General features: G+C 44.6%; 1 pseudogene across 1 annotated transcript in view; it reads right to left on the bottom strand.

The window, feature by feature from the left end:
• LOC146802313 (E3 ubiquitin-protein ligase TRIM39-like) overlaps positions 1–12,743 on the bottom strand; it is a 135,601-nt pseudogene that overhangs the window by 105,994 nt on the left and 16,864 nt on the right. The window contains exon 4 of the transcript XR_014968031.1: positions 4,320–4,426. The product of XR_014968031.1 is annotated as an E3 ubiquitin-protein ligase TRIM39-like (transcript). The remainder of the gene's footprint in view (positions 1–4,319; positions 4,427–12,743) is intronic.

Raw genomic sequence — 12,743 nt, 5'->3', positions numbered from 1 at the left:
TGGCATCAGACCTGTAATTTGAACCAAGCGGCCCCCATAGCGGTGATCCGACTTGAATTCGGGATCCTCTCGACCTATGTGTTCGCCATGGCTGCATGTTTGAGATTGAGTAATGCCTTACTGAACAGCGTTGAAGACCCTTTAGGAGCAGCGCTAAGACAAGAAATATTTGCAAGCCTGAAGGGGAAAAGTGTGGTTTTCAGGAATTATGTGCAAGCGGCAGACTTATTTGAAATTGGCAAAATGCTTATTAATAGGATCATTTATGAAGTTTGTCGTAAAAGAGATACTGCCTTGTGCTTCGGTCATTCTGACAATGATAGAATAGTTGGGAGCAGTATTTATAAACAACCTCAACCGTATGCTGTATGGATTCTCCCCCATGGAGTGTGCAGAACTATCCTGTTAAGGATGAATCTGCTGCCCCAATGAATTATAACAGGGGCGTGGGAGGGATTAGCCAGGCAGGGCAGACTTTGTCACCTATGTGGAAGCTGGGTACAGAATCTAAATCAGGTTTTATTTGTCTGTCCTCTAGTACAACCATTACGACGTCGATTGTTGAGGCCATTGTATTTAAAATATACCACCACCACAGGCGAGGAGGCCTGAAATTTCCTCTTGGAACCCCAAGAACAGGTGTGTTTTAAAATTTATATTTTTTTTAAACAATTTTTAAATATATTTTAGAGAAGAACTAATTTGGTGAAGTTGGCTGCGGTATGCTGCAGACGGTTCTTTGTGGACAATATTCATTGCATATAATTCGAATTGCAGGGTCAAGTGCCCTGACCTCCTGGCTCAGGAACAGCTCTCCCTCCACGCAGCACAGCCCAGCTGTCGCTGACAACGGAGAGCAGGGTTCGAGAGCGCTCTAGACCCGCTCCCTGCACTTGCTTGCCTGATTGCTTTGGTTCTCTGTGTTAATTCAGCCTCCCTGTTCCTTAACTTTTTCTTTTTCCCAGTGCCTGACTCATTGTGGTTCCATTCCTTCCTGTTACTTTTTTCTGCATTTGTCTCTTGTGATTTTCGTTTTTCTAAGTTTTTTGCCGTCTCGTAGACCTCGCCCACCTCCAAATCGCCACTTCACGCCTTCCCCCTCTCCTACTTAATTGAGAACGCTGCGCAGCAAAGGCAACCCAGTCTGCGCCCGTCCGTGACCCGACCGCGGCCAGGGACCCTGCATCTCTGACAACCCACCACTACAACTCAGCCGCCCTCCACGCACTCAACCCCGGAAGATGCAGAGACTGCAAACAGGCCACACCCAACCCAAACGGCGGCCAGTTCTCCTGCCTCCACTGCCGCCAGACCTTCACCACCAACCCTGCCCCCAGCACCACTAAAACCAACACCAGCGACACCCTCAGGTGCATCCTCCTCAATGTGCGCTCTGTGCACAAACACGCCGTGGAGATCTGGAACCTTCGACTCCCTCTCGCCAGAGATCGCCTTCTTCACGGAGACCTGGACCAACGCCTCCTCCGGCCCCGACATCAACACCGCCATTTCAGAAGGATACAAGATCCAGAGGAAGGACCGCCTCAACCACCCTGGAGGGGGCCTTGCCATCGCCCACAAGAACACCCTCCACCTCACCACCTCCAGCGAAACCTTCCCCTCCGCCGCACACCTGCACTTCCACATCCAGACCAGCCCCAACCCAAAGCTCTGGGAAACCCTTGTCTACAGACCCCCACCCCCCATTCGCCACAATCATCACCGACCTCATCACACCCCACACCATAGCCTCAATTAACTACATACTCATCGGCGACCTGAACTTCCACCTCGACAACCTCAGCGACCCCAACTCCACTATCATGCAGGACAACCTCGTCAACATCGGACTTTACCAACTAGTCACCGCACCGACACACAGGGCAGGACACACCCTCGAACCCATCTTCACAGCAGAAAACAGCGTCCACTTCAGCCATACAATGCAACCCCCATGGACCGACCACCACTGCATACACTTCACGGTCAACAAACCGAAAGCACCCAAACCAATCCCACACCCACCACAAAGGAACTGGAGCAAAGTCACAGACAAGCAACTCAACTCCACCCTCACTCAAGACTCTTCACAGTCATGCGGGAAATCACCAACCCCCGCAGCAAAGCCACAGACATCACCCCGTCCCAAGAACTCTGCAACAAGCTCGAAACCTTCTTCCACCTCAAGATCAAAAACCTCGACAACATCGCCAACCTCCCATCAGACGCCACAGCTGGCCCTTCCCCGATACACTCCAGCCAGCCCACCATCACCACCTGGACTCCAATCACAGCCGAAGACACCACCTCGACCATGAAAAGCATCCACTCGGGAGCCCCCACAGACCCTTGCCCCCCACACATCTACCACAGAGCCAACACCGCCATCGCACCCAAACTACAACACATCAACAACTCCTTCAAAACAGGCACCTTCCCAGATGACTGGAAACACGCAGAAGTCAGGCCCCTGCTCAAGAAGTCCACAGCTGACCCAAAGAACTACCAGCCCATCTCGCTCCTCCCCTTCGCAGCCAAAGTTGCAGAAAAAAAAAACAGTCAACAAGGAACTAACACGATTCATCGAAGACAACGCAGTCCGCGACCCCATCCCAATCCGGATTCCGGAGCAACCATAGCACCAAGACCACCCTACTTGCCGCTACAGACGACATCCGCACCCTCCTGGACCAAGGTCACTCCACCGCTGTCATCCTACTCGACCTATCAGCAGCCTTCGACACAGTCTCCCCCCGTACACTCATCACCAGACTACATGACGCTGGCATACAAGGAACAGCCCTAGACTGGATCCGATCATTCCTTACCGGAAGAAACCAAAAATCAGACTGACACCCTTCCTTTCCAACAGGGTTCGTAACGGAGCCCAACCCTCTTCAACGTCTACATGGCCCCCCATGCAGCCATTGTCTGACGAAACGGCCTCATCGTATCCTACGCTGACGACACCCAGCTCATCCTGTCCCTCACCAAAGACCCCGCCAGAGTCCAAAATGGGATGCACGAAGTAGCAATCTGGATGACCATCAGCTGCCTTAAGCTCAACGCCGAGAAGACAGAAGTCCTTGTCCTTGGAACCACCCCCTTGGCATGGGACAACACCTGGTGGGTGTCCGCCCTCGGAAGCCCACCGACCGCACCAAACATCTCGGCATAGTACTCGACTATGGAAACGCACTCTACGCCGGCATCAAGTCCCTACTCCGCAAACTCCAGATGATACACAACACCGCCGCCAGACTCGTCCTCGACATCCCCCGGCATGAACACATCAGCCCACACCTACGTAGGCTCCACTGGCTCTCCGTGGAGGAAAGAGTCCCCTTCAAAATCCTAAACCACACCTACAAATGCCTGCACAACACCGAACCCGAATACCTCAATGACAGAATCAACTTCCACGTACCCAAAAGGAACCTCTGATCTGCCAACCTCGCACTGGCCGAAACTCCGCGCATCCACAGAGCCAGAGCAGGTGGAAGATCTTTCTTCCACATCACAGCCAAAACATGTAACGAACTCCCGGCAGACACGGTCTTGTTAGTATTTCAATAGAATGGTGACATTGGTCTAATGTTTGCGTATTTGCACATTTAGTTCTAGCATGCTGCTTGTATCTTGCAATGCTGAACAAAACTGATGAATTTATGGTTTTGTATGCATTTTATTTTGTTATTTTTATTATAGCTCTGGATGATCGAATATATCAGAGCCTTTTTATTTGTATCCTTTTATGTGGAACTCTTAGGAGCTCCAAATCATCATAATAAAAATTGATTGGCGGCATAGCTTCTGCAACAGGAAAGGATGAAAACTGTGACCATATGAAGTCAATATGGGCCACAGTTTTGTCAGTCTTTGGCCCACCCACACAAGAGCGGTGCCATTTTTAATCAAGGGAAATGTGGAAATGCAGGGTGGTAGGAATTTTGTGGATTCACAGGCTCATGCTTCCAACAGCTCTAAAATTCACAGAGACCTCTCACCAGTCCTTTTCCCGCATTACACTATCAGCGGCACACCTACCCGATGCTTCTCTTCCCTCCATTGGCAGCACCACTCATACTGTGATCTCACACCGCTTTATTCGCTTTCAATAGAGTTCAAACTCACACACTTTATACTACCCTCCTATCAAACAATAGGGTAATCGATCAGCCAGAACAGCACTTACTGTAACATTAACCTATAAGTGTAGTCTTTATGGTATGTAAAAGTGCCCTGGCCATGCACCCAACCCTCCACCATGATCAATTCTTCCTTAGATGGGTTTCATTTGTGATCAGATATGTATTTACCTTTTAACTCCAGAAGCTTATCCTGCCAGGAGGCATGTTGTCTGCTCTGAAGAGTCTGCTCCACAGCAGCATCTTCCTGGGGTTTCTCAGCTTTCATTTGATCACACCTGCCGATTAGAAAACAATATTGTAGATGACCTCGTGGTTCACAGCACATTCTTCTCGTTCGCACTCACTGCACACTTTTATTTACTCTAGGATGTAGGAACTCTACAGGATCTCAATGCACATATAAGATTGTTATAAGGGAGCACCATTCTCTTGGATCTCATTGCCCTTTACCGCTGGTGTCCAAGGGCCTGAAGTACCATTTGCATATCAAGTCACAAGGGTAGTACATGCTCATCCCTGCAGAGCATCAACCCCCTTGTTAAGAAGTGGTTATACATTTTCTTCTGGCAAGGACTAATTGGCTTGAAGATCCAATAACCAGTTATGGTACCAAGCCTCTTTAAAACTCTACTCCTTCATGAGCTTTTCACTCGCGTAAAGTCTGTGCTTTGCCTTAAGCATCAACTAGTCACTAGCATCCTGAGGAACATATTCCACAACTTTAAAAAGTGCCTGACATCTTGTTTTTGACAAAGCAGATCTCATCAGGTCTAACTTCCAGGCCTATTTGGGGGACCTCCATACAGGCATAAAACAAGCCTGGGTTGAAGGTACTTCCTCCCCAATTGCTGCTCCAAAGAACCAATCATTCTATTTTGGAATGTTCTACCATCGCATTAGACAATTTGTAATTCACCTTACACCCAAATGATTATTTTTCAAAACTGTTCCAGGCACACTTTGACGAAATCAAGGCAACATCCACAAGTGAATGTTGTCATGGCAGCAGGCAGTCCATGCGGAGGTCCTCCCTCACGACCACTATATTTATCCAACACTTAGGGCCCAATGTAGACTTGGCAGACAGTGTAAAGATAGCAAGGGTGGCAAAGGACTTTACATCCACCATTCTGCCTTTACTCCGCCCACCAAATTTAGAGCTTACCACCAGTCCTCCGGTACAAATTAAGGGTTTGTATGAACTGTTGTCATAGTAGTGTAGCATGCATGGTAGGGAGAGAGACCAGGCCAGTGTCTGGTAAGGTGTCCCAACTACTGGTGCCTGCCAGTTCCTTCTCCCAGCTGTCCTCTGGCTCATCTAGGTGGCAATGGTAACCATAAGGGTCCTAAGACACTTTCAGCTTGGTGCAGAGCTCCATCAACATCACAATGCCCTGCATCAAACGGTTTTTGGTTTTATTTTCAAAAGAAAATCCTGAAGCAGGACTTTCCAGGATAATATTTGCGGTCAGAACAAACTCATGGACAAAGGGCTTAAAAACCTGACAGTCATATTAATTAATCTCTATTTGCACCCGAATGCTAAAAAAAAAAAAAAAAAAAAAAAAAAAGGTCAGTGTGATAAACTGCTGTCGATAACCACCAGGGACCACCGATGCCGCAACCGATACCCTTTTATCAACCCAACCAACATTTTTTAGGGTTTGGCGGACAACGAGGAAGAAGAGGTCAAAGAGGAGGGTGGCAGGTCCAGTGGAACGATGACACAATAGAGGGGGCCAACACCAGGAGCCAAACCAGAGAACATGCACAACCAGGCCCAAGCAACCAATGAATATGGTGGTCAACCTATCCAATGAATCCTTCTCAGAAGACGAACTTACGGTTCTCAACAAAGAACTAGGCTTCATTCCTACAACTAAAATGGACAAGTTCAGGACCAGGTATGAACTTGTAATTTTTCTAAAAATCCAGATCAAGGCTCTCTTCATGAACTACACCCCAGCAGAAAGAAAAGAGGGACATACAAACTTTAAAAGAAAATAGAACTTCACCCCTCCCCTTTCTACCATCCCTCTAGAGATCCTGGCGTTTGAGGAGACAGTCATAAAAGACATTGAAATGTACAGACCCAAATCCAATAATTTCTACAACCTTTCCAAATGGGAGACAGCTGCCCTCAACTCACTAAGTACAAGAGAAAGCATGTGATAAAATCAGCAGATCAGAGGGACGCTATCGTAATCATGCCTGTTGCTGTTCGAAGAAGAGAGAAACTACACCATCATCCTCATCGACCCAACAAGAAGACCTCAAAACAAGTTTAAGCTGCTACTAGAAGAAGCAAGTGAGAAGGGCTGGATCAACAACGAAGAGAGGGAGTTCCTGACCACCAAGGAACCAAGAACCCAGAGATTCTACACGATCCTGAAAATACATAAAGGACGTACCCCACCACCGGGCAGACCAATTGTCTCCAGTATCGGTTCAGTCCTGGAACCCCGGTCACAAATTGTGGATTAATAGCCAAAATCCTACATCAAGAAGACCGCAGACCTCTTGACCATACTCAAAGATGTGGATTTCGATCCAAACAAAGAAACATTAATGTGCCTGAATGTTGAAGCACTTTACAGCAGTATTCCTCAAGAAGAGAGCTTAATGGTAATCCAAGACCTTCTACAAACCCAAGAGTGGATATGGAACACCCCAATACACTGGATCAAGGAATTGGCCAAACTAGCCCTAACCGAGAATTTCTTCACCTTCAAAGACAAGATCTACCTGCAACGCCACAGAACATCGATGGGCAGCACCTTTGCCACCATCGTGGCCTGCATGTACATGGGTTGGTTTGAGGATCATAACATCTGGGCCAATAACCCATACAGCAACCAGATACGTCTTTGGATTAGATACATTGACGACATCCTGGTAATCTGGCAGATAATACCACCACAGACTACAATGTGTTCTGTCAGATCAAACAATTGCTTAATGTCAAGGATAACGAATCAGAGTAAATTAAATGTGAGAGGGCTAAGTCCGAAACACACCAAAAAAGAAAAGAACATAGTTAATATGTTATCTTTTTTAAATATAACCATTAAATGTCTCATGGTATATATGGCAGTTGCACAATTGAATCACAAGAGAAACCTGTGATTTATAACAGATTGACATAACAGAGTGACAGTGTTCCATACATATTTACAACAATTAACCAATACGAGAATCAAGAAATAATATAGGAAATCTTTGAAAAATCCATCCTGTTGTTCCATATATGTTTATTTCTTAACAATGATTTTTGAAGGCGTAATGACTATGGACGTAGTATTGTTAAGCGTCGATGTTTCGACCCTAGTGTATGTGTCAATTGAGAAACTTCATGATCTGTCCTAGATTAGATCAACCTTCGTGTAGATTAAGTCATGACAAGTCGAGACATAATTAGGCAGCCTCAGCCGGACCTAATAAAACAAATGAGCAGGAATTAGGAAAAATGTGCGAAAACTTAATTCTCAGTGCACAAAAAGGAAAGGGTTGGAGCAAACTCACCCTTCTTCAATATGTCAGCCAATGCCGCAAGTTTAAAGTCATGTGAGGTACAATCATGTCCTAAATGTAATCCAGTCAGAAAATGACCATACAGTAGAATTCAATGCTGAAGTTTCCTTCGTAAGCGGTCGAGGCTCATTTAATTAGCCACAGCACAAACTAGTCACATAATTGGGCATGAGTTAACAAAGATAAGCAACCCTTGGTTTCTATTTAAAGAAAAGTGGAGAGATTCAGAATGTGAGTCACCCTTCCAAAATCTCGGCAAGCCGTGCACTGGCAACACACCACTCATTATGAGTTGGAATGACAGCCGCTGCGTAAGCGTGCACGCCTGTTCCGGAATTCTGGGAATGTGTAACAGGCAACGTAGCGTGGGCTGGCCAACGACAACGCACGGCGCGCTATGTTGAAGCCTTGCTACATTCTACCGATCAGGACCCCTGATAGGAAGAAAATACCTGTTGGTTGGTAACTAAGTACGAGAACAGGTCTGGAACTAAGTACTTGTGTGGTTCTGACAGCGGTTTGTACATTTGAATTGAAAACTCGCTTAGGTATACAAAGAATTCTTTTGAGCGATTTGTACATGTAAAATGCAAAATCTCTTACGTAAACAAGGAAATATTTTGAGTGACATACATACATTAGGCTAAACATGAAAATATTTGGTAGCAAGGAAATACTCAAATCGTTTGAAACTAGCTAAAAATGGCACCTCATCCCATGATATACATACGAGTGACATATATACAGCAAATTATATGTGAAAATATTTAATGACAAGGAAAAAATTACCTAAATGAAACCCATGATGTTTCTCAATTGACACACACACTAGGGTCGAAACATCGACGCTTAGCCATACCACGTCCATAGTTATTACGCCTTAAAAAAAATCATCGTTAAGAAATAAACAAGGTGCGATATGTACTATATAACGCTACAGGACGGATTTTAAAAAAACGTCCTATATTAGGTCTTGATTCTCGTATTGGTTAATTGGTGTAAATATGAATGTTACACTGTATGTTATATCAATCTGTTTGAGTCACGTGTTTATCTTGGGATTCAATTGTGCAACTGCCATATATACACCATAAGACATTTAATGGTTATATATACAAAAGATACCATATTAATTATGTTTTTCCCTTTGTTTGGTGTGTTTTAGACTCAGCCCTCTAACATTTCTTTTACTCTGATTCATTATCCTCGTCACTAAACAATTGTTTGATTCGACAGAACACATTGTAGCAATTATCAGATTTTTGATGACAGCAGGTCTTGCAGAAAGCGCATGTGCGCTGTAGCTCGACCTAATGAATGTGTCGGTTTGTAACGCAACTGATGCTCATGTAAACGCTCTGATACCTTTGGGTCTAGTTTGCGCTATATAAGACTCAAATAAAGAAAAAGTTGCAATTACTGGGCAGCTTGCCCTCCTAGATGTTACAAAATGGTGCAGCTTTGACGGCACTTCTAGACAAACATCCGTTTGCAGTGACTTGGATTAGCATGAATGCTTTCACTACGCCACAAGACTTTTTTCCTTTTTTTTCATATACAGATTTCTATAGGACTGTCTCTATCACACTTATAGATCTTATGACACGTTTGTCTTCTGTCTTTATGAGTTGGTTAGACAAACGTTGCAGAAATGCTTTTCTAATAGTGTCAACTCATCGATTACTGTGTACCAGCGATTGTAACAATGCACCGTTGAAACCGTTCGGCTGTCTGTACAAGATGGATATAAGGAACACCGGAAAACCACTTTTTAAATTGGTTTCAATACATTAACTCACTCTGTAGTAGTGGTTATAACAGTAACACAAAGACTGGTGCAGAAGGGGGTTTCTGAGTGCTCTGAGCATCTAGTAGCAGATTGCAGCACTACATCATTATGATGACTTCAGAGGCCATCTAGTGGTGACTTATGGTGCTGCACCCTTGGGCTGGTGCAAACAAATTACATTTGGAGAAGGATGGGGAGCAGTGTAATGTCATCAGGATTAACACTCATTTACATAATAAAATGGCTACTGTATTTTACTAAATGAGCCACGTTCCTATGCAGATATATGACAGAGCCACAAAAGCATTTACAATGCATACCTTTACCACACATCCATTACCACGCACAGCCTTTACCACACATTGCCTTTACAAAGCAATCTCTTACCACATGCCTTTATAATGCAAGTAAATATGAGGTTAACTGAAATGGGTGTGTATAATATATATATATATATATATATATATATATATATATATATTCACTGAAAAAACCATAGGTTTCAGGGCTGTTATAGTTAGCTGGACATTTCACTTGCACAAAACCATTGAAATTCCTCAGTTATAGTTAGTTGTACTCACTATAACTCGCGCGCCCGCAATCCACTGCTGATGATGTCACATATTACATTATTCATCATACATAAGGTTTTTTAAATGCTAATTCCCAACTATAACATGTCTGAAACCTATGGTTTTTTCAGTGAATTTCAAAGGTTTTTTAAGTGTAATAGTTATATGCATTTTTTAATACTGATTTTTACAGTTTAAAAAAAAAAAAATCTTTTTATTAACAAACAAACATGTTGGTCGTTTCACAGTTTTCACTTAATGATGTTACAGTGTTTCATCCTTGGACTCACAGACATTATTGTAACTGGATATGGGACAGCATATTGGGGTAGACAGTACCATCACATTATTGGGTTAACAATTCTTCAAGGGGGGGGGGGGGGGGGGAATGGGAAGTTCGCAAATGTTACCGCGGTATGCATTCCAACAAGACCAGAACACTACCCATTTCCCGGGGCACCCCCTCGAAACATACACTATCTTTTCTTGCAGCATACACCAGTCCATGTCTTTCTTCCATGCACTAATCATTGGGGGTGCTACCGGCCCCCATAGGCGCGCTATGTTACGTTTTGCAATCACCAGCCCCAGCGTTGCCCACAATTTGCCTTTTACCGATAGGTCCGTGGGCTCCCAAATGTTCAGGAGGCACCGCTTAGCTTCAGGCCGCAACTTTAACCCCCAAACCTCGCTCATACAATCATGTATCTTTGCCCAATATGTTTGAATTTGCAGGCATTCCCATACTATGTGAAGAAATGTCCCCCTCTCCCCACAACGTCGCCAACAGAACCCATCTGCACTCCTCCCCATCAACACTAGCCTGGTGCCTGAGACATACACCGATGTAATATTTTGAGCTGTATCAGCCGCAACCTTGCCGATATTGCCACCTCTTTGGGGAAGAGAGCACCTCCCTCGATTCCTCATCATCAATTTCCAGGCCATCCGCCTCCCATTTCCCCCTGAGGGAGCGCAGTGGACCCGGGGAGTGATGTACGAGTTTTTTGTATGTGAGGGATATCGCCCTTTCCGGCAGGTAGCCGTCAAGCAGCCTATCCTCTAAGGGGGAGGATTCCGGGAGCGCTGTCCCCGGTGGGATGTTAGATTGAAGAGAGTGCTGAACTTGCATGTACCGGAAGAACTCCGAGTGAGCCAACTCGTGGGACTGCTGTAGCGAGGCAAAGGTCACCATTCCCCTAGATCCCCAAAGGTCCCCTATACGGGATATCCCGATCAGGTCCCAATTGCGAAATCCCTTAGTGCGACCCAACGACCCGAGCCTTTCTGACACCAAGAGCGGGGTTGCCTTCGTAAGTTTGTCAGCCCACCCTAGCTTCCGGTTCACAATGTGCCACAGTTGGACCGAGTGCTTTGTAGGCCCCGTGAGGTGGAACCTATTAGGCCGCGAGTAGAGTGCGGTCTAAAAGTTTCCCCCGGGGAGGAGCCACCTATCCATCCCATACCCGGGATCATCCCCACTGCCGTACGTGCCCTGGTTGATAGCCGAGAGATGTTCTGCCCAGTAATATTTACGGATGTCCGGCAGTGCTATACCACCATCGTACCACCCCAGTGTAAGTTTAGGGAGGGCTATGCGTGGTGCGCCAATCCACAGAAGGTCTGAGTAGCCTCAATATCTGCGAAGTACTTGTGTGGGACCAGGTCCGGGTAATTTTGGAGCGCGTATAAAAACCGCAGCAGCGCCATCATCAAAAAAAAAAAAAAAACAACAAAGTATTAAAAATATAGTTTAAAAAATATTTTAAAAATAAATGAAAAAATAGTTACAAAAATCATTAAAAAAATAATATTTTTTAGTTTGTAAAAGAATTAATTGCAAAAAAACTTAAAAAATGGTGAAAAACAATTTAAAAAACATAATTAAAGGATTTGACACTGAAATATAAAGATTTAGAAATCCTATGAAAATCACTAAATATCATAGCTTTAGAGATAAGTTATAGATAGGAATTAGCATTTAAAAAACCTTTGAAATTCACTTAAAAAACCATAGTAGGTTTCCAGTATGTTATAATTAGGAATTAGCATTTAAAAAACCTTTGAAATTCACTGAAAAAACCATAGGTTTCAGGGGCGTTATAGTTAGCTGGACATTTCCCTCGTACAAAACCCTAGAAATTGCCCTATTATAGTTAGTTCAGCTAACTATAACTCGCGCCCCCGCAATGCACTGCTGATGACGTCACATATTACATCACTCATGACATCACTGATGACATCATCCATGTGATAAAATAGTGCATCTTCTCACACCCTAATATAACCTTTGATACACCCACTTAAAATTTCAGTGGGGAAAACGCGTTTTGGGACCCCCCTTTTTTCCTTGGCCCCCGCTTGACGAATCACCACAAAACTTTCAGGATTGGAGCGGACCGGAGCTGGCCAAAAGTTTGTAAAACTTCGCGAAGATTCATCAACCGGCGCCAGACTTATTGGGAATAGAATGTTGCGGATTTCCTATGGAAAATAGGTCCTAACTACAACTACCTACTGGCGACCGCCAGTAGGTAATATATATATATACACACACACACACACACACATACATACATATACACATACACACACACACACACACACATAATGAACACACTTACCTTAAATATACTTACCTTGTGCTGTAAAGGCAATGTGTGGTAAAAGCATTGCATGGTAATGGATGCGTGATAATTG

The sequence above is a fragment of the Triturus cristatus genome, chromosome 8, assembly GCF_964204655.1.
Source record: "Triturus cristatus chromosome 8, aTriCri1.1, whole genome shotgun sequence".
Taxonomy (NCBI): Eukaryota; Metazoa; Chordata; class Amphibia; order Caudata; family Salamandridae; genus Triturus; species Triturus cristatus.
Note: the sequence above shows the minus strand (reverse complement) of the source record. Positions and strands in the feature narration are given on the sequence as shown.